The following is a 22,423-nucleotide window of genomic DNA, read 5'->3' on the forward strand; positions in this document are numbered from 1 at the left end:
TCGGCCCTAAAACTCATTTGGCTGCAGAGATGATCCCTCTGTTCAGGTTCATTTTGGGTTAATACTGAATAAAATATAAGAAAAGAATGCCCCCACTACAAGAAGTCAGGAAGACTGGCTATTGACCACTTTCTTTTCATAGGTGTAAACTGAGTTCTGGAGAGAGTAGGTAACTTTTTCAAGACTCAGGAAAATGAGGTCATGATTTTCTTTCCTAAATAAGGATGCACCTCTGTCATTTCTGCCTCTAAAATGAATTGTGTCAATTTAGCCACCCAAGCTAATTAAGAATAATAACCTGTGACTGAGTGAGAAGCTCATTCTGCCTAGGAAGGACCATCTAGGTCTTGGACACGCAGCTATATCATTATTCAGTTATTCAGCCAAATATATGCTGAAAAACTTGTATGTGCAAAGCACAACTGGGCATGATGAATCACAGAGAGAGAATTAAAGCATATTCAGTACCTCTACTATCATCAAAAGTAAGATAGTAAGCTTCTGATAACAGTAAGGTACTGAACATGGTTGAATCTTCTCTCAGCTATTTACAACAACATAGATAGACCTAGAGGATGTTATGGTTAATGAAAGCAAATACTCTATGTTATCACTTAAACTTGGAATCTAAAAAATAAAACAGATGTATATAACAAAACAGAAACTGACTCACAGATATAGAGAACAAACTATGGTTACCTGTAGAGGGAAGGGGAGAGGGGAACAATAAGGATATGGGATTGAGATACAAACTATTAATGTATAAAATAAATAAGCCACAAATATATATTGTGCAGGGCTTCCCAGGTGGCGCTAGGGGTAAAGAACCCACCTGCCACTGCAGGAGACATAAAAGACCTGGGTTCTATCCCTGGATCAGGAAGATACCTTGGAGGAGGGCATGGCAATCCACTCCAGTATTCTTGCCTGGAGAATTTCATAGACAGAAGAGCCTGCTGGGCTACAGTCCATGGGGTCACAAAGAGTTGAACATAACTGAAGTGGCTTAGCACACACTTGTATATATTGCACAGTACAGGGAAATATAAGAGATTCCCTGGTGGTTCAGTTGGTAAAGAATCTGGCTGAAATGCAGGAGACCTGGGTTCAGAAGATCCCTGGGTTGGGAAGATTCCTTGGATAAGGGAATGGAATGGCTACCAACTCCATTATTCTGGCCTGGAGAATTCCATGGACTGTACAGTTCATGGGGTGTCAAAAAGTCAGATATGACTGAGTGACTTTCACTTTCATTTTCACAGGGAAATAAAGTCATTATTTTATTTTATTACTCCATTATTTTAAATGGAGTATAAACTATGAAAATATTGAGTCCCTATATTGTACACTTAAAACTAATATAATATTGTAAATTAATTCTACATCAATTGAAAAAATAGATACAAATATCAAGTATGATTTAAGTTCTAATACAAAAATGCTATATTCTTTGAAGGATTAGCTTATAAGTTATTAGAAGTAAAGAACATATTCCATGGCTGGGAGTGAGAATCAAAGCTTCAAAGAGGAATGGTGACTGAGATCAAAGAATTTTCCTTGGAAAGAGCGAAGATGGTGGCAAGTGGCCAAGAAAAGCTGGCAGCTGAAGGATGGAGCAGAACTGATTATACGATGAAGATACCAAACCTAGCTGAGAAGGAAATTTGATAAAAAACCTAACCGAGAGAGCAAAAGGAAAGGAACCGGCTCACCAGAGCTACCACTAAGGAGATGCAGGACTGAAATAATGTCAGAATGAAAGAACTTCTTGGTCCAAACCATCTTTATTTGGGCATGACTGGCAGGCTAAATATTCTATTCTGGGTATTTGTGTTCAGAGTGGGGAGGCAGCATTCAATTCAGATTGCTATAAAGACCTATACTTCTGCTTTCTATCTGACGGGGTTACACTGTATGATGCCTAACAAATCCAACTGATAATGAATATAGACAGGTCCCACTTGAGTTCTATTCTGCTGAGATTTTTTTAAAGTGGTTTTCAGAGAATTTCATTGTAATGTAATTCTGAGGAAAGAACTCTAGAGGTGACAATACTTCATTGTATGATTTTATCTATTCACATTAATCAGAGAATTTTATAGAAAATATACTTTAAAAATAGCACTCACCTATAATTCAAAAAAAAAAGACCCAAAAGTGACTTGCAAAAATTTTGGTTTCTTGTGTGAATGTGTGTGCATATATGCATAAAATCATCCCTTTAGAAGATTATATTGTTGTATGCCTTAGAAACTCAAAACGATTAACTTCACTAGTAGTCAAAGAAATAACTTAAAATAATAAGAAAACTACATTTCATTTAATAAATTTAAAATGAACAATTGATGATATCCAGGCTTGGTAAGGGAGAAGGCAATAGCACCCCACCCCAGTACTCTTGCCTGGAAAATCCCATGGACGGAGGAGCCTGGTAGGCTGCAGTCCATGGGGTCGCTAAGAGTCAGACACGACTGAGTGACTTCACTTTGACTTTTCACTTTCATGCATTGGAGGAGGAAATGGCAACCCACTCCAGTGTTCTTGCCTGGAGAATCCCAGGGACGGCGGGGCCTGGTGGGCTGCCGTCTATGGGGTCGCACAGAGTCGGACACGACTGAAGCGACTTAGCAGCAGCAGCAGCAGCAGCAGGCTTGGTAAAGGTTTAAGGATATGGGCAAATGCTGGTAGAAGTGTGCTCATGTTAACATCTTTTAGAACAATCAAAAGCTTTTCAGACAGTTTTACTATAAGTCAGGAATATATAAAAAGAAAGTGACATGAATATATACAGAACTTTATGAATACACAAATTCACTGAAGTAATATTTCAAATGTCAAACTATTTTAAGCAACATGATTTTTAACACTAATTAAGTAAATGATGAATGGCTGTGTGATATGATAAGGTACTGTTATGGAGCATTGTGAAGTGGGGCATGATGTAATTATGAAGTAAAATGTTACTGAAATATGTTAAATTTTAAAGGTTCTAAAACTGATGTGTGGATGTGTGTGTGTATGTTACATCAAATCATTTAGGACATACATAGGTATTATTTGGTTGTGAAGCAATTTTATTAAAATGATAAGAACTAAACTGGTATCTCAGAGATAAAGGTAAAACTTTTAGTAATGTGGTTAAAAATACAGTTTGATGTGAAACTACTCTATAAGGATAAGAAGAGAAACTATGTGAACAGGACTGTATCTTATATCTTTGTCTACTATTTCTTCATTGTGTGTGTTTACACTAGTTTCCGTATTGGTGGATGAGTTTTTTCGAGTTCCTTTATCTTGGTGGCAGAATCAAAGCTGAACCCAGCTCCCCTTTTGCCAACTACAAAGCAAATAGCAGATGGAAAGATTTTCTGTATGAGGTTTTTGTCTCTGTTCACATAAACTCCATGTTCTATTGAAAAATAGATTTTATTCTGCCAAACTTAGAAATCTGAGTTGGACTTGCCACTTGAATTGATTAATAGAGTGCAATGGAATTGACCTTTTGGGACTTCTAAACCCAGGTCTTAAATGCAGTCGCTGAATCTTCTGCTTTTGCTCAGGAAGAACCCAGACACAGTATAAGATGTCCAGGTTATATACGTGAATTGAGAGAAAGGCAACACGAGGAAGCTCTGAGGGCTCATACGTGTGTGGGAGCCCTACTGACACCGCAAGCAAAGAGAGGCCCAGTCCTCCCAAACTGTCCCAGCTCAATGAGATGATTTGGATCATTCTAGCTGAGCTGATGTTCTCTGTGTGTGTGTTCAGTTGCTCAGTCGTGGCCAGCTCTTTGTGACCCTGTGGACTGCAGTCCGTCAGACTTCTCTGTCCATGATATTTTTCAGACAAAAATATGGAGTGGGTTTGCAGTTTCCTTCTCCAAGGGATCTTCCCGACCCAAGGATCGAATCCTGTCTCATACATTGACAGGCAGATTCTTTACCACTGAGCCATCAGGGAAGCCCATTTATATATATGCTATTTCTTAAAATAGGATTTTGCCCATAAACCAATGTCTTATATGCTATTTCTTATAACATTTTGTTTATAGGGTTTTGTCATGTTTATTAATAACATAATAAAGCATGTCTTATGGTTATGTTATATTCTCTGCATAGTATATAAGGTAAGCCATTTAATGAGCTAAGCTGACGTTTGGATCTAAGTGCAATTTATGACAAGTTGGATATACAGTGTTCATGAGAAAAAGGTTTGGATTGGAGAAAGAATCCTGTTTCTCCCAGTGATTTGATGGTATAAGCAAGTGCTTGGGGAAGCTACTTACTCTTCCCAGTCTCTGATTCCTCATCTCTAAACAAATGGGGATAAACCTGTTGACATCTAAATTCCTGTCTAATCAAATACTAAGAGTCTGGACTTAGTTAAATAACTAAGGCTCACATTTTAGATTGAACATCTATTTTAATTTCTTCTCTTAAACAAGTTTCATAATGTAATGAAGGATTACAAATATAATTTTTAAATTTCTAAAAGTTAGTTTGTGTTATTATATGCGATAACAATGGGGGAGAAGACTGTCATGACTGAGATTTGGTGATTAACATTAATTATTTTAATCTAGAAGCCAGAATTATATGTTGTTGTTTACTGGCTAAGTTGTGTCTGACTCTTTGTGACCCTATGGGACTGTAGCCTGCCAAGCTTCTCTGTCCATGGAAATCTCCAGGCAAGAATACTGGAATGGGTTGCCATGCCCTCCTCCAGGGGATAGTCCCATCCCAGAGACTGAACCCAAGTCTTTTATGTCTCCTGCATTGGCAGGCGGGTTCTTTACCACTAGTGCCACCTGGGAAATTATTTCTAAAAGCCAGAATTATATAAGTAAACCTAATTCATAGGACACAAAGATTCTGCTTTATTTTGTAGGAGTATTTCAATGCAACCCAGAGACAATATTTTTTTAATTACAGTAAGTACTATTAAAAGATGAAAATTAAGCTGGTCACATGCAGGAAAGAATGGTTAAGATGGTAAAGTACTTGAAACCATGTTAGGTGAAATAATTGGAGTTGGAATATTTAGTCTGGAATAGAGATTGGGGCAGGGTAGTTTATTCTTGTGGCCCGTAGAGGAGAACAAGAATAAATGGGTAGAGAAAGGGAGACAAATTTGACTCTGTTATGTGGACGAACTTAAGAATTCCCTCATAAAGAAGTTAATCAAGCAGAGATTATACAAACTTAAGAATTCCCTCATAAAGAAGTTAATCAAGCAGAGATTATACAATCATTTGAGAGAAAGTCTTCCAAATACATTTAAAAACTGATTTCTGCTTATTCTAAGACTCTAGGTGATAGTCTATATGCATAAAGATACTTCTGATTTTAGAAAGGAGTTGGGTAGAAATTTCTCCTCCTGGGCCTGAGAGAGTGAAAGGGCAAAGACTCAAGGTTGCACTGTGGGGATGGTTCACATGGCTCATCTCCCCAGGGACAGAAGTATCGTCTCCTAGGTGAGTAGTCCCGTTACAGGTATGAAGCATTCACAAGGTTGGCCAGCCTTCACAGACAAACACACATTTCTCTGAACTCTCCTGCACCAAAATTACATCAATGTGTTCTTTAGTTCTTGCATTTTAAAACCCGTGATTTTCTTGTGGTGAGTGCCTCCATGCCACTGGAGACCTTAAGGGTGAGGACTTGCCAAAGCCAATTGTGGCCCAAGCACATTTGCCAGCTGGATGGTCATGCTTAACTTTGGGTTTCTTATTTTCCTTCTTCTTGCAACTTTGAGTAAAGAACACTTTCTTGGTTTTCATGGGTCACAAATACAGGACTCTGGACTGAAGTCATCTTTAGAACCAGGCTGTCATACGGTACCATGAGGGAAAGTAAAGTTTGTTTTTACTTTCTAAGGGATTTAGCCAAAGTCATTTTCCATCTCAGAGCCTCTGTTAAGGAATTCAGAGCTCCTTTTCTGATCCTTCACAGTTCTAAAAAAGAACAAAAGTTTTTCTTTGCATATTTCACAATTTGAATATAAGTCCTTATTAAAGCTATGGGTGCCTGCCGTGTTCATGTACTTTTAGAGTCCTGGATAAACTGCTGATGCACTGAAACATAAGCTACAATTTTACAAAAGAAATGACCAGTATCAAAGTTTTACTAAAATTCTGGCTTTTAAGGCTTGAATTTTAGTCCTTCTGATTTTCCTATAATCCCTCTCAAACAATGGTAGAGACAAGGCCTGAAGAATTTAGCTTTGTAAAAATTTACCTATTTGACCCACAATCACAGAACCTAAGGTAAAGAGGAAGAAACTTTAAAATCATACATTACAAATCCTCCAACTAAAAACTGAGAAAATATTTGCCTTGAGGCATTGAATAGCTGAGCATAGAAGACAGAGATCTTTAGTGCTTGCCCAGGGCTCTTCCAACCACACCCTACTTATTCATAAGACATGTTCTCAGCCTCCGGAAAACTAAACTGTGATAAAGTACTTGCCTACTATACTAAGAATGTCTCTTACAGCAGAAAGAGCCCCCAGATCAGACTTACTGCTTGAACTAGATAACAAATAAAGTGCTATATGTAAAATATCTAAATTTAAGCTTCTTTCATTTCCAAAATTCAAAATAGGCAAAATATCAAAAAACAAATTATGGTATATCCATAGCATTTAAGATAGGAAGATGGTTGTTTATAACACTTTTAAATAAAGGAAAAAATACAATAAATCTTATGAGATATATATATATATATAATTAGTAAGGGTAGCATGTTGTTGTTTTTGAGTCGTTCAATCGTGTTCAACTCTTTGTGACCCTGTGGACTGCAGCATGCCAGGCTTCCCTGTCCTTCACCATCTCCCAGAGCTTGCTTAAACTCATGTCCATTGAGTTGGTGGTGTCATCCAACCATTTCATTCTCTGTTGCCCCCTTCTCTTCCTGTCTTCAATGTTTCCCAGCATCAGGTTCTTTTCTAATGAGTCACCTCTTGGCATCAGGTGGCCAAAGTATTGGGCTTCAGTTTCAGCATCATCCTTCCAATGAATATTCAGGACTGATTTCCTTTAGGATGGGCTGGTTTGATCTCCTTTCAGTCCAAGGGACTCTCAAGAGTTTTCTCCAATACCACAGTCCAAAAGCATCAATTCTTCAATGCTCAGTCTTCTTTATGATCCAACTCTTACATCTGACTACTGGAAAGCCATAGCTTTGACTATCCAGACCTTTGCTGGCAAAGGAATATCTCTGCTTTTTAATATGCTGTCTAGGTTTGTTATAGCTTTTCTGCCAAGGAGCACGCATCTTTTAATTTCATGGCTGCAGTCACCATCTACAGTGATTTTGGAGCCCAAGAAAAGAAAGTGTCATTGTTTCCATTGTTTCCCCATCTATTTGTCATGAAGTGATGGGATTGGATGCCAAGATCTTATTTTTTTGAATGTTGAGTTTTAAGCCAACTTTTTCACTCTTCTCTTTCATCATCAAAAGGCTCTTTAGTTCTTCTTTGCTTTCTGCCATAAAGGTGGTGTCATCTGCATACCTGAAATAATTGATACTTCTCCTGGCAATCTTGATTCCAGCTTATGCTTCATCCAGCCTGGCTTTTCACGTGATGTACTCTGCATATAAGCTAAATGAGAAGGGTGACAATATACAGCCTTGACGTACTCCTTTCCCAATTTTGAACCAGTTCATTGTTCCATGTCCAGTTCTAAATGTTGCTCCTTCGTCTGCATACAGGTTTCTCAGGAGGCAGGTATAGTGGTCTTGTATTTCCATCTCTTGAAGAATTTTCCACAGTTTATTGTGATCCACACAATTGAAGGCTTTAGTGTAGTCAATGAAGCAGAAGTAGATGTTTTTTGGAATTCTCTTGCTTTTTCTAGGATCCAATGGATGTTGGCAATTTGATCTCTGGTTCCTCTACCTTTTCTATATCCAGCTTGAACTTCTGGAAGTTCTTGGTTCACGTACTGTTGAAATCTACACAAGCCTCTTATCCTCAACCATCAGAGAGCAGACAATAAAAACCAGAATCACTTTTTAAAAAACTAATAAAACTGTTCACATGAATCACAGCCTTGTCTAACTCAATGAAACTATGAGCCATGCCATTTAGGGCCACCCAAGATGGATGGGTCATGGTGGAGACTTCTGACAAAACGTGGTCCACTGGAGAAGGGAATGGAAAACCACTTCAGTATTCTTGCCTTGAGAACCCCATGAATACTATGAAAAGGGTAGTATGCCAACTGTGAATATAAGAAATATTGTTCATTTCTATGTGAAGATTTAATAAATCAGTTTTGATATGAAATATAATTACTAGTTTCATTTTTCTGAATATGCTACAAAAGTTGCTTTATAGTATTCAAATCTTTATTTAATACTATTTTTGTAATTTTCTTTCTACTGAATGAGATACAGATAATTGTTTTGATCCACTTTTATGGCATAAGTTGAAACACTGATGGGGAATTTCAATTGCTTACCTTAAGACACCAATATGTGCATTTAAAGAGATAGGTATTTCTTATCTTTGGAGGACCAATTCAATTCACCACACCTTGATTTATTGCCACTTTAAAATCTGTTATCTGTGTTTAGGGGCTTAGATTTTTATAATTAAGATTATGAAAATAAAAAGGAGCAGCATGTTATCTACAGAACAATGTAATCATGTACATAGACTGAAAATTGCAGGAAATGTCAAGGATTTATCAGTGCTGTATTGTACTGAAAGTCTATTGAGTGTTAGTGTGAGGTCTTATGGTGATGAAAATCTAGAGAAGTGAGTGAAGAGCTTGGATTTTTATCCTGCCCTAGGAAGCCTACAGCCCATCTTCCATAATTTTTTAAAATTGAGATTGTAATATTAGGAAGGACTTTTAGGAAAGGTAAGACTATTAGGAAAAATAAGCTCTGGAGGTAGATATTGGTTGTTTTGTTGTTGTTTGGTTGCTCAGTTGTATCAGATTCTTTTGCCACCCCATGGACTGTAGTCCACCAGGCTCCTCTGTCCATGGGATTTCCTGTCAAGAATATTGGAGTGGGTTGCCATTTCCTCCTCCAGGGGATCATCCTGATCCAGGGATTGAATCTGCATCTCCTGCGTCTCCTATATTGCAGACGGATTCTTTAACTTATGTCCAAACCTTGGGTCCTGTGTTTTATATGTAATTCTGGACCAATTTTATCTTTCTATGTCTCAGGTTAGATATTTGTCAAATGGGGCTCATAATTTTATGGCCTTCTTTAAGTTTTTATGGGGCATAATTGAATAGATGAGTATAAACTAGTCATATTGAATAAGTGCTCAATACATCCTGGCTATTATTAATATTGTATCTACTAGTATTTAGTAAAACAAAAAATTCATAATTCATGTTTTATTTCAGTGAATCTTTGTCTTATACCGGAAACATATTCCTTAATGTGAAGTATTTGCTCAATTTCACTAAGATCTTCTTTTGAGACTTATGTACTATTTTAAATGAATTTAGAGCTATGGAGATAAGGTTGTATTCTGTAAAAGAGGGTAGGAATCAATCTGATTAAGTTAGAACCTTGACTCTATTAAATTCTAAGCATTGATGGTGAGAAAATAATTTAAATTTAAATAATTTACTTTCTCAGATCATTGTTTCCTCAGCTATAAAAGAGGGATAATAATTCTTGTCCACTGTTACAGTTTTATAGAAGTGACTATCATTGAATGGGACTAGAAAAGTAAGTAGGAAGCAGATCAGGCAAGGGCTTGCAGATAGGGTTAAGGAATTTGGCCTTTGTCCTATGGGCATGGGCAATGGGAAGCTAAATGAAGATTTTTAGTAGGAAAAAGAAATGGTCAGATGTTAACCTTTAAAAGATCATGCTGACAACAATGTGGAGAATATATTGGAAGAAATAAGAGGAGGAAGAGGAAGCCCCATCAGAGAAAAATAACAATAACATAGTTTAAGGTGTGAGTGCTAGAAATAGGGAAAGATGTGTGGATTAAGACTTGTCTTGGAGATAGCATTAATTGGCTGGTGAAGCTAGTTGGGGGAAGAAAGGAAATGAGAGAAGTCAAAGATGACAAGCAGGTTTTGCCTTGAATATCTGGTAGGAGGTGTCATTGGCTAAGCAGTGCTGAGCAGCACTGAATGAAGACTAAATACTGGTTCAAGAAGAGGATGATGTTTTTAATATCTGTTGTGCTTAAGTGTCCCCGAAGCAACTAAATATAATAGATGTGAAGTAGATAGTTGAATAAATGGCCTGGAACTTCACAGAGAGGTGTGGGTTAATGGTATATATTTGGTATCCAAGAGCACCAAAGAACTGATGCTTTTGAACTGGGGTGATGAACAAGACTCTTGAGACTTGGACTATAAGGAGATCAAACCAGTCTATCCTAAAGGAAATCAACCCTCTATACTCATTGGTAGAACTGATGCTGAAGCTCCAATACTTTGGCTACCTGATGTGGACAGCCAACTCACTGGAAAAGGCCCTGGTGCTGGGAAAGATTGAAGGCAGAAGGAGAAGGTGACAGAGGATGAAATGGTTGGATGGCATCACCGATTCAATGGACATGAACTTGGGCAAACTCTGAGAGATGATGAGACACAGGTAGGCTTGGCATGCTGCAGCCCATAGGGTCACAAAAAGTTGGACACAATTTGGTGACTGAACAACAACAAGAATATAGGTGCTCATTGAAATTAAAGGCATGGACGAGATGATATAGCTCTAGATGGAGAATGCAGAGTAGAGGACAAGAGGCCTTGCACAGATCACTGAGAAAATTCTTATAGCTCCATTAGGGAAGATGGGCCTTCAAGTAAGACTGAAATTAAACAGCCAGTAAAAGGAAAATTGTAATTCTTTAAGGTTTAGAAGCTAAAGGAAGAGAATATTTTAAAAAAGAGAAAGTGATTAACTGTTGATTGGAGATAGCTAAGTGATCTAAGAAGCTAAGGAAGAAAACAGTTTCTCCTGGACTTGATGAAATAGATGACATTGATAATAACGATGACAACAGTTTTGGTGGAATGTAAGGGGAAAGTCAGACTGTAGAGGGCCAAGTAATTGTCTTGCAGACTTAAGATTAATGATTGTGAATCTATAAGGAAACATTCTTTTCCCCCAATAATGCTTAATACCTTGGGTATAGGCATAGAAAAGTCAAAAAGTCACATTAATTTGGAGAATGTGATTTGTTGGAAATGTGAAATGGAAAGATAAAGAGGGCAGGGAAGAGAGTGGTTGCAATAATAACCACAGACTATAACCTGGATAGGAAGAGAGTAAAGAACTGACAGATGGGGGAAAGCAGTTCAGTTCAGTCGCTCAGTGGTGTCCGACTCTTCGCGACCCCATGAATTGCAGCACGCCAGGCCTCCCTGTCCATCACCATCTCCCAGAGTTCACTCAAACTCACATCGCAGAGGACTTAATAAATCAGTGATTCCACTGAGGTTGAAGTTCAGCTGTACTGAGGGTAAATGACCCAATAAGCTGGAATTTATAGAAGATTGTGGTCAGAATCTGAGATGTATTATTATTGTTCTGAAAGGTAAACTAGCTTATGTGCTGACAAAAGAAGGTTTACACTTTGGGACCTAGCTGTTCATTTCCCTTGTTGTCAAAAGTGGGCCTGAGGCCTTGATATAAAGTAGTCAATTACTACTCCAAAGGTAGGGTAGTATTATGATTGATTGAGAGTTAAGGTCCCAAAGGAGACTTAACTAGAGAACAATGGGGCTCTAAATTATACATAGAAAATTTGGATAAATGTGTCTGGAGCTTAAAAGAGAGGTCTAAGCTAACAGTGAAGATCTGAGTTAGTAAAAATTTGCATTTTAGGACACAGAATGTAACATTTTTTCTACTACAAACAAAATGCATATTCCTTACATTAGAAATCACCGATAAGCCAAAAAAGGAAGATATAAATAACCTATAATCCCACCATAAAATTATTGTTGCTACTTGACAACATGTCCTTCTCCTAGAGGTATATTCATATCTATTTAACTTTAATAGAAGCTGACTTGTATTATGTATGTTATTGTTTAATATTTTTCATTAAGGTTGTTGTTGTTCAGTCACTAAGTTGTGTCCAGCCAATTCTGCAACTGCATGTATAGCAGCACGCCGGGCTTCTGTGTCCTCCACCACCTCCTGGAGTTTGTTCAAACTCATATCATTGAGTTGGTGATGCCACTCAACCGTCTCATCCTCTGTCGTTTCCTTCTTCTCCTGCCTTCAATCTTTCCCAGCATCAGTCTTTTCCAATGAGTTGGCTCTTCACATCAGGTGGCAAAAGAATTGAAGCTTCAATTTTCATTAAGGTATATATCATTAATAGTTTTCAGGTCACTGCATATCTATCTACATCATAATTTTTAATTCTCCACAAAGCAATACTTATTTTTCCAAACCCAGACACAATAAAATATTCAAAAGACATATTTTAGTCTTTATTTCCAAATTGAAAAACAGAAGCTTTCAAAGCACTAACTGGATTTGGAATATGTCTCTTCTCTCAAAGCAATAGTGTTGAAAGGATTGGATTAGTGGATCTGTAAAATCTCTTATAGCTCTATAATTTCTGTTCTGTTCTATTTTATTCTCTTCTATTTTAAAACACTAACTGGTAATATCCTAGTAAATTCAATATGTGGTCAATGTATTCATCTGATAATACTTAGAAGAAAACTGGGACAGGGAATGCTAAGTGGCTGACACTGATTTCTTGGGAAAATAAGAGCCAGGGCTTGGGAACAGAGCTCCAAATGCCTTGCTCCAGTATGCTGTGTTCTCAGCTACTCAGAAGAACCAGACAGGCCACCCCACCCTGCCACTCTGAAATACTGACTTACCCAATTTGAACCTCTGAGGTTTTTGAGGTTTCAACATCACTAACCTTTATGGGCAAAAGCCTGCTTTCCAATCCCAGTGTGGCTTCCTTCTGGACATCCCCCCTTTCTAGGCCAGGTTTCCAGCTCAGCATTGGCAATAAACCTCTGCACTCTGGATCCAGGAGTCATATCTCTCCTTGCTGTCAGATCCAATTTCAATCTTTAGTGATTATTCTGTTGGATAACTCCACTGAAGCTGATTCCATATTATATTCATTTGACTTTTCTTTTGCAGACAGTTCTTGTCACAGTGTAATTTGTTTGGGGGCATATTGGAGTCTGTGATTATAGACTCCTGTTACATTAGTCAGTGAAAACCTTGGCATTTATAGCTGTTTCTTTTTTGTGGTACATTTTAAAAATTAAGTTTCATTAAACTTTATGAATATATGATATTTATGTATGGTCAGCATTAAAGGGAAAATGCTCTATGGAATTCATGAGCAAAATCTGAACTCAAATTAGGCAAGACTGTCAATTTTCCTGATTAGCATTTAAACCACTATTAAGATTAAAAGGATATCAGGAGTCTTCAATGAATGAATCTAGTTGGGAATTTTTTCTAATACATGGTTCCATTTGATATGAAAAAATCTTTATTTCATGAAATATATTAAGGTAGCTATTTCATGATATTCCTGGGTTATGGAAGAAATATAAATACATTTGAAAAGGCATCATATCTTTATAATACGTTCTCTTATTCCTACACAGGTAATATATGCTCATTAACTAGCTGGAAGTTCTGTACAGAGTTGTCAACAAACTGTTAAAATTTCACTTAAAAGTTTGGTTAAGAGTCTTGGTTAAAAGTTTGACTTTCCTGGTAGCTCAGACAGTAAAGAATCTGCCTGCAATGCAGGAGATCCAGGTTTCATACCTGAGTTGGGAAGATCTCCTGGAGAAGGCAATGGCTACCAACCCCAGTATTCTTGCCTGCAGAATTCCATGGACAGAGAAGTCTGGCAAGCTACAGTCCATGGGGCTGCAAAGAGTCAGACATTATTGAGAGATGTAGTACAACTTTAAATGAGTTATAAAATCACACAAATTTCTTCTTAGAAAGAGACAGAGTGAGAGAGCAGCACAGAGAGTTTGGGCTTGGTTTCCCCAAAATTTATACTGTGTACATAAAATTTGTATAGCCCTAGACCATCATCTGGTAATTTTCAAATAGTTATGCTTTTTATAACATTTATAACATAATGAGGTCTTTTGCTTATTTTCATCTTTCCAGTAGTTTTGGCCTGTTTATTATTATCCTGAAAAATTTATGTCATACTTTTTTTCAAAATCCTCATGTAAAACTCTTTTAAACCTAACACTTTTAAAAAGAATAGAGATTAACTTAGATCAAATATAACAAAATGATTTTTAAAAGAAAACATATTATGTTCAACACTAAAGGGAATTTTTCATATTGTGCGTGTATATTACTACACAAAACAATGTGTAAAATACTCAGAAGTAGTACTTCTATAAAGCCGATGAAGACTGCTTAAACAGAAACATTACCTTGAGAAGAGCTAAAAAATTATAGATGGATATTTAATGACATGAAAAAGCATTCATGACATAAACTTAATAAAATTATTATAAAACAATATGTAAAATACACCTGTTTTAATTAGATGTGTGTGACTCTAGACCAAAGACCTGAGAGATCTGTCATCTGCAGGTGGCATGCATTACTTGTGTACTGAGGAGAGACATGAAAAATGCCTAATCTGAAACGAATTAAAACACTCCCAATGACATTAGAGTTTCCTAACTTAGCATCTCTGATGTTCTAGATTTAATTAAACAATTCCAGGTCTTAAAAAATGGAATTTAATCTACAAACAGAAGATTTGGATTACCGGCAACAAAGCATAATGACTCTATAAGCCATCTATTTCTGTAAAACTATCAAGAAAGGTAATTTGTCGTGTCCACTTTCACTAAATGGTTTTATAACATTTTATATGTCCTTCATAAATGTGAATTTATGCTTTTAAATACTGACCAAAAAACCCTAAACCAAAACAAGTATATCTATTTTTAGATGACTTTCTCATATATTAGATGAATCCTATTAAAGATTATGGCAGAAGTGGGGTGGGGAGGAGTGGCAATTTAGACATTTGAATGATGAGGTCAAATAGAAGATCTTAGATTATATGTTAGTTCTGAAATTTACAAATAAACTTCAGTTCAGTACAGTTGCTCAGTCGTGTCCGACTCTTTGTGACCTCATGAATCGCAGCACGCCAGGCCTCCCTGTCCATCACAAACTCTCGGAGTTCACCCAAACTCATGTGCATGGAGTTGGTGATGCCATCCAGCCATCTCATCCTCTGTCGTCCCCTTCTCCTCCTGCCCCCAATCCCTCCCAGCATCAGGGTCTTTTCCAATGAGTCAACTGTTCGCATGAGCTGGCCAAGGTATTGGAGTTTCAGCGTTAGCATCAGTCCTTCCAATGAACTGATCTCCTTTAGGATGGACTGGTCAGATCTCCTTGTAGTCCAAGGGACTCTCAAGAGTCTTCTCCAACACCACAGTTCAAAAGCATCAATTTTTTGGCGCTCAGTTTTCTTCACAGTCCAACTCTCACATCCATACATCATCACTGGAAAAACCATACCTTGACTAGACGAACCTTTGTTGGCAAAGTAATGTCTCTGCTTTTGAATATGCTATCTAGGTTGGTCATAACTTTCCTTCCAAGGAGTAAGCGTCTTTTAATTTCATGGCTGCAATCACCATCTGCAGTGATTCTGGAGCCCAGAAAAATAAAGTCTGACACTGTTTCCACTGTTTCCCCATCTATTTCCCATGAAGTGTTGGGACCGGATGCCATGATCTTCGTTTTCTGAATGTTGAGCTTTAAGCCAACTTTTTCACTCTCCGCTTTCACTTTCATCAAGAGGCTTTTTATTTCCTCTTTATTTTCTGGCATAAGGGTGGTGTCATCTGCATCTCTGAGGTTATTGATATTTCTCCCGGCAATCTTGATTCCAGTTTGTGTTTCTTCCAGTCCAGCGTTTCTCATGATGTACTCTGCATATAAGTTAAATAAGCAGAGTGACAATATACAGCCTTGACGTACTTCTTTTCCTATTTGGAACCAATCTGTTGTTCTATGTCCAGTTCTAACTGTTGCTTCCTGAACTGCATATAGGTTACTCAAGAAGCATGTCAGGTGGTCTGGTATTCCCATCTTTTTCAGAATTTTCCACAGTTTATTGTGATCCACACAGTCAAAGGCTTTGGCATAGTCAATACAGCAGAAGTTGATGTTTTTCTGGAACTCTCTTGCTTTTTCAGTGATCCAGCAGATGTTGGCAATTTGATCTCTGGTTCCTCTGCCTTTTCTAAATCCAGCTTGAACCTCTGGAATTTCATGGTTCATGTATTGCTGAAGCCTGGCTTGGAGAATTTTGAGCATTACTTTGCTAACATGTGAGATGAGTGCAATTGTGCAGTAGTTTGAGCATTCTTTGGCATTGCCTTTCTTTGGGATTGGAATGAAAATTAACCTTTTCCAGTCCTGTGGCCACTGCTGAGTTTTCCAAATTTGCTGGCATATTGAGTGCAGCACTTTCACAGCATCATCTTTCAGGATTTGAAATAGCTCATCTGGAATTCCATCACCTCCACTACCTTGTTTTGTAGTGATGCTTTATAAGGCCCACTTGACTTCACATTCCAGGATGTCTGGCTCTAGGTCAGTGATCACACCATCGTGATTATCTTGGTTGTGAAGATCTTTTTTGTACAGTTCTTCTGTGTATTCTTGCCATCTCTTCTTCATATCTTCTGCTTCTGTTAGGTCCATACCATTTCTGTCCTTTATCAAGCCCATCTTTGCATGAAATGTTCACTTGGTATCTCTAATTTTCTTGAAGAAATCTCTAATCTTTCCCATTTTGTTGTTTTCCTCTATTTCTTTGCATTGATCACTGAAGGAAGGCTTTCTATCTCTCCTTGCTATTCTTTGAAACTGCATTCAGATGCTTATATCTTTTCTTTTCTCCTTTGCATTTTGCTTCCTTTCTTTTCACAGCTATTTGTAAGCCCTCCTCAGACAGCCATTTTGCTTTTTTGCATTTCTTTTCCATGGGGATGGTCTTGATTCCTGTCTCCTGTACAGTGTCATGAACCTCGGTCCATAATCTCATCAGGCACTTTGTCTATGAGATCTAGTCCCTTAAATCTATTTCTCACTTCCACTGTATAATCATAAGGGATTGTATTTAGGTCATACCTGAATGGTCCAGTGGTTTTCCCTACTTGCTTCAATTTAAGTCTGACTTTGGCAATAAAGTGTTCATGATCTGAGCCACAGTCAGCTCCCGGTCTTGTTTTTGCTGACGATTTAGAGGTTTTCCATCTTTGGCTGCAAAGAATATAATCAATCTGATTTCGGTGTTGGACATCTGGTGATGTCAATGTGTAGAGTCTTCTCTTGTGTTGTTGTAAGAGGGTGTTTGCTAGGCTGCCAGGGACTGTGCAGAAGCGCAGCCGAGAGTAGCTACCCCATGAGTGGCGACTTTGAATGCCAGGCTGCAATGATGCAGGAGCAGCTGAGAGGAGTTATCCCATGTCCGAGGTCAGGGGCGGCGGCCGAGACGAGCTACCCTACACCCGAGGTCAGGGGCAGTCACCGAGAGGAGCAACCCCATGTCCAAGGAGCTGCAGAGGTGTGGGCACAGGAGGGCCGAGAGGAGCTACTCCACGTTCAAGGTCAGGAGGGGAGACCTCATCCAAGGTAAGGAGCAGAGGCTGCGCTTTGCTAGAGCAGCTGTGAAGAGATATCCCATGTCCAAGGTAAGAGAAACCCAAGTGAGATGGTAGGTGTTGCGAGAAGGCATCAGAGGGCAAACACACTGAAACCATAATCATAGAAAACTAGCCAATCTGATCACACGGACCACAGCCTTGTCTAACTCAATGAAACTAAGCCACACCATGTGGGGCCACCCAAGACGGATGGGTCATAGTGGAGAGGTGTGACAGAATGTGGTCCACTGGAGAAGGGAATGGCAAACCACTTCAGTATTCTTGCCTTGAGAACCCCATGAACAGTATGAAAAGGCAAATTGATAGGATACTGAAAGAGGAACTCCTCAGGTTGGTAGGTACCCAATATGCTACTGGAGATCAGTGGAGAAATAACTCCAGAAAGAAAGAAGGGATGGACCCAAAGAAAAAACAATACCCAGTTGTGGATGTGACTAGTGATAGAAGCAAGGTCCGATGCTATAAAGAGCAATATTGCATAGGAACCTGGAATGTTAGGTCCATGAATCAAGGCAAATTGGAAGTGGTCAAACAGGAGATGGCAAGAGTGAATGTCAACATTCTAGGAATCTGCAAACTAAAATGGACTGGAATGGGTGAATTTAACTCAGATGACTATTATATCTACTACTGTGGGCAGGAATCCCTTAGAAGAAATGGAGTAGCCATTGTGGTCAACAAAAGAGTCCAAAATGCAGTACTTGTATGCAATCTCAAAAATGGCAGAATGCTCTCTGTTCGTTTCCAAGCCAAACCATTCAATATCACAGTGATCCAAGCCTATGCCCCAAACAGTAATGCTGAAGAAGCTGAAGTTGAACGGTTCTATGAAGACCTACAAGACCTTTGAGAACTAACACCCAAAAAAGATGTCCTTTTCATTATAGGGGACTGGAATGCAAAAGTAGGAAGTCAAGAAACACCTGGCGTAACAGGCAAATTTGACCTTGGAATACGGAATGAAGCAGGGCAAAGGCTAATAGAGTTTTGCCAAGAGAACACACTGGTCATAGAAATAAACTTAAGTAAATGAAAAGTCACACATACACATTTTTCATTTTAAAAAATGTTCAAGTGTTCTGCAAAGCTGTGTTACAGGCATTTTATAACCACAGCAGCAAATATTATAATCATCTAGCAAATGGAAAATCCAAGTCTGAATCAGTACACAGAACTAATATAAATCACAAAGTTTCAGAGGCAGGATTTATGGCTGTCACGGTTTATTTGAACAGTATATGTCTTGGCATCCAGAGAACAATCCTTGTAGTTTCCCCCAGCATCAAGATTCTTAGCTCAAAAGTCAGGATTCTCACTTGAATAGAAGTTTGACAATTCTGTATTTATCTAGAGGAAGGAATCTAAAGCAACTATGAATTAACAGTTTGCATGTTCTCATTGAACAAACATTTGCAAATTGACCCTGCTGTGTGGAAATTATGAAATTTGCAGGTGGGATTAGGTTGGACTACTTTATGCCAGTTTATAAATTCCCACCACCTTTTGGTTCTGGTTATTGCTGTGACAACCAGTGGTCTTCAGATATCTCACCTCTTCCTCACATCTTGCTTTTTGCCCTAAGGGTTCTTTTATGTCTCAATATGGAATGCTGTGGGAGCTGACATAGTGATTCTGAAACAGCCAGAGAGACAGTATCTTACTTGACATGTATTAGACAGGAATCAGGGGATAAAAATCCCTTTCCTTAGGCTGACAGTTCTTTTTTTTTTTTTGGTGTGAGCCATTTTTAAAAAGTATTTATTGAATTTGTTACAAATTGTTTCTGTTTTAGGTTTTAGGTTTTTTGCTTCAAGGCCTGTGATATCTTAGCTCCCCTACCAGGGATAGAACCTGAACCCCTTGTACCGGAAGGCAACATCTTAACTGCTAGACCACCAAGGAAGTCTCAGGCTGATATTTCTGAGACATATTCTCAGTCTTCAGAAATTCTGCAGGGGAATTTAGTCCATAGTAGAATCAAGGTTAGTCTTCCTTTCTTTCCTATTTCACTCTTACAATTCCATGTTTCCAATGACCTGGGATCACTTCACACATGTTAGACTTTATCTCAAGCTCTGCTTTTGGGGAGAACCAAAGCTAAACATTATTTAAAGATACGGAAATTCCCCCTCCTACCTTGAGAAACAGTGTGCTATATTTATTTTTAGTTTAGCTCAAGGACAAGAAATGCTGTTAGATTTACATCTTGCAAAACAATTTAGTGCAAAATAATCACTAGTTATGTCACAAAATCTGACCTTAAAGCAAATGGCAGAGTTGGAATTCAAAGTCAGGTTTGCTTACATCATTATTTATGTCTCAATAAGAGTAAGAGTGGTGGTGTGTGCATGCTCAGTCACGTCTGACAGTTTGTGACTCCATGGACTATAGCCCACCAGGCTCCTCTGTCCATGGAATTTTCCAGGCAAGAACACTGGAGTGGGTTGCCATTTCCTTCTCCAGGGGATTTTCCCAACCCAGGGATTGAACCTTCATCTCTGGTGTCTCCTGCATTGGCAGGTGGGTTCTTAACCTCTAGTGTTGCCTGTAAATGTGTGCTCAGATGAGGCAATCAAGGACAGGTGAATAATGGTTGTTTTATATCTCCTATTCTTTCTGAATCAGAGCTTGTGGAGTGGTTTTTCTGTCCCTGGTTTAACATTGTGTAAGGTTTGTGGAAAGGAGAAGATAACTAGTTTTATTACTTAAAACCTGCTGGAACAGGTATCATGTCTGAATTTGAAGGAGAGGACAGAAAATCACCTAAAATCCTGGATTTTGAGCAGTATACAGTGATAGGGTGTGTCCTTGGGATGTTTCTCAGGAGGATATGAGTGTGGAGAGAAGGAGAAAGTGGATATTTTGTGACTACAAGTAAGGACTCTGGCACGACTGGCCCAGTGCTGACCATTGTCTATATTTTCTTTTTGCGTGGTGCACAGCTGAACTGTGTTTCCCAACTTTACTACACAGACTTGTGGCCAAACAATAGGGCTCATGAGTAAATGTGAATGGTTGTGATGATTGCCATCCTTGAGGAATGAAGAGCTTTTTCCACACATGCTCTCTTTTTTTCCCTTGAAGCCTGGTTACAAAAATCCTGTGGAGGACTTTGAAGACCTACCTTCTACATAAGCAGAGGGGTTTGAGGTTGAAAATCAATTTGAGGAATGTAAGCTCATTGGATATAACGTGAGAAAGAAGGAGACTTCTATTTTGGGAATCTACTGACTGGTTGATCACTGAGGAATTGATGCTTTCGAATTGAGGTGCTGGGGAGGACTCTTGAGAGTCCTTTGAACTGAAAGGAGATCCAACCAGTCAATCCTAAAGGAAATCAGTCCTGAATATTCATTGGAAGGACTGATGCTGTCTTATGCCAACACTCAACTCATTAGAAAAGACCCTGATGCTGGGAAAGACTGAAGGCAAAAGGAGAAGGGGATGGCAGAAGATGAGATGGTTAGATAGCATCACCAACTCAATGGACATGAATTTCAGCAAACTCCAGAACAAGGAAGGACACGGGAGCCTGGTGTGCTGCAGTCCATGGGGTTGCAAAGAGTTGGACACAACCTGGGGACTGAACATGAAATGACTGGGATTCTTTTAGAATTAGATAAGGCTGGTGGTAGCCAGCCTTATCTAATTAGCAGAAAGAGAAAAGCCTTCAATTTAATGTTACATAAAATAAAATAACTGGTTAGAAGAAAATAAAAAAGTAGAAACCAAATAATCACAGAAATTGTAAGATGTTTCTTTGAGATAACAAAAAGTAAAATGAAATGTTTATGACAAGAAGAGAAACCCACTAAAAATAATAACAGAAATAAAAGGAATATAATTCCAGATTAAAAGAGATTAACTACTAAAACAAAATGAACATTGTATGTGCTAATTTTGAAATTTTAAACAAATGAACAGCTTCTAAAGAAATAAAATTTATAAAAACTGTATCAGAGAAAAAGAATAAAATTGGTTTATTACCATTAAATAAACACATGCATGCATACTCTCTCATACACCCCAGTTATTTTTTAATTAATTTTTATTAGAGTATAGTTGCTTAACCCAGCTATTTTTAGAGTTGAAATATGCCAAAGATTCAACGGATAGAACTAAAGGCTTTTCTAGAGAATAAAATATGAAAGACTGTTCCACAACTTTATGAGACCAGTACAGTTTTAATACCCAAACAAGATTTGGATAGAATGAGAAAGGAAATAGAATAAACTAATCTCATTTATGAACATATATTCCAAAAAATAGTAAAACATATAAAGCAATATATTTAAAAATACATTATAACAAGACTGTTTATCCAGCAATGTACATTGGGTTCAACTTGGAAAAAAATCATTATAAAAATATATTAAAGAAAAAACATATAATAAACAGCATATTTACAAATGTTTTGTTAAAATTTAATATTCATTAATGATGACAACCATGGTATATTAGGAGGGAGTTTAATCTGAAAACAGAGTAAATGTCTAAGATACAGTCTTTTCAAAACTAGTTAAGACAGGTACATGCTGCAACACTTCTATTCAATAAAGATATGTGGACTGAAAAAGAAGAAAACATCACTTTAAGCACAAGTGAAACATATTTACATAGAAATCAAGGAAAATATATTTTGTAAATTGTTCAGATGATTAAGGTAGTTGGATATACAATAAAAAATGTTGTTCCTGTATATGTACCCTGAAGAAATTCTCAGAATACAAGAGTATGATATTCGAAATGACTGAAGCAGTA

The sequence above is a fragment of the Bos taurus genome, chromosome 1 (genome assembly GCF_002263795.3).
Source record: "Bos taurus isolate L1 Dominette 01449 registration number 42190680 breed Hereford chromosome 1, ARS-UCD2.0, whole genome shotgun sequence".
Lineage (NCBI taxonomy): Eukaryota > Metazoa > Chordata > Mammalia > Artiodactyla > Bovidae > Bos > Bos taurus.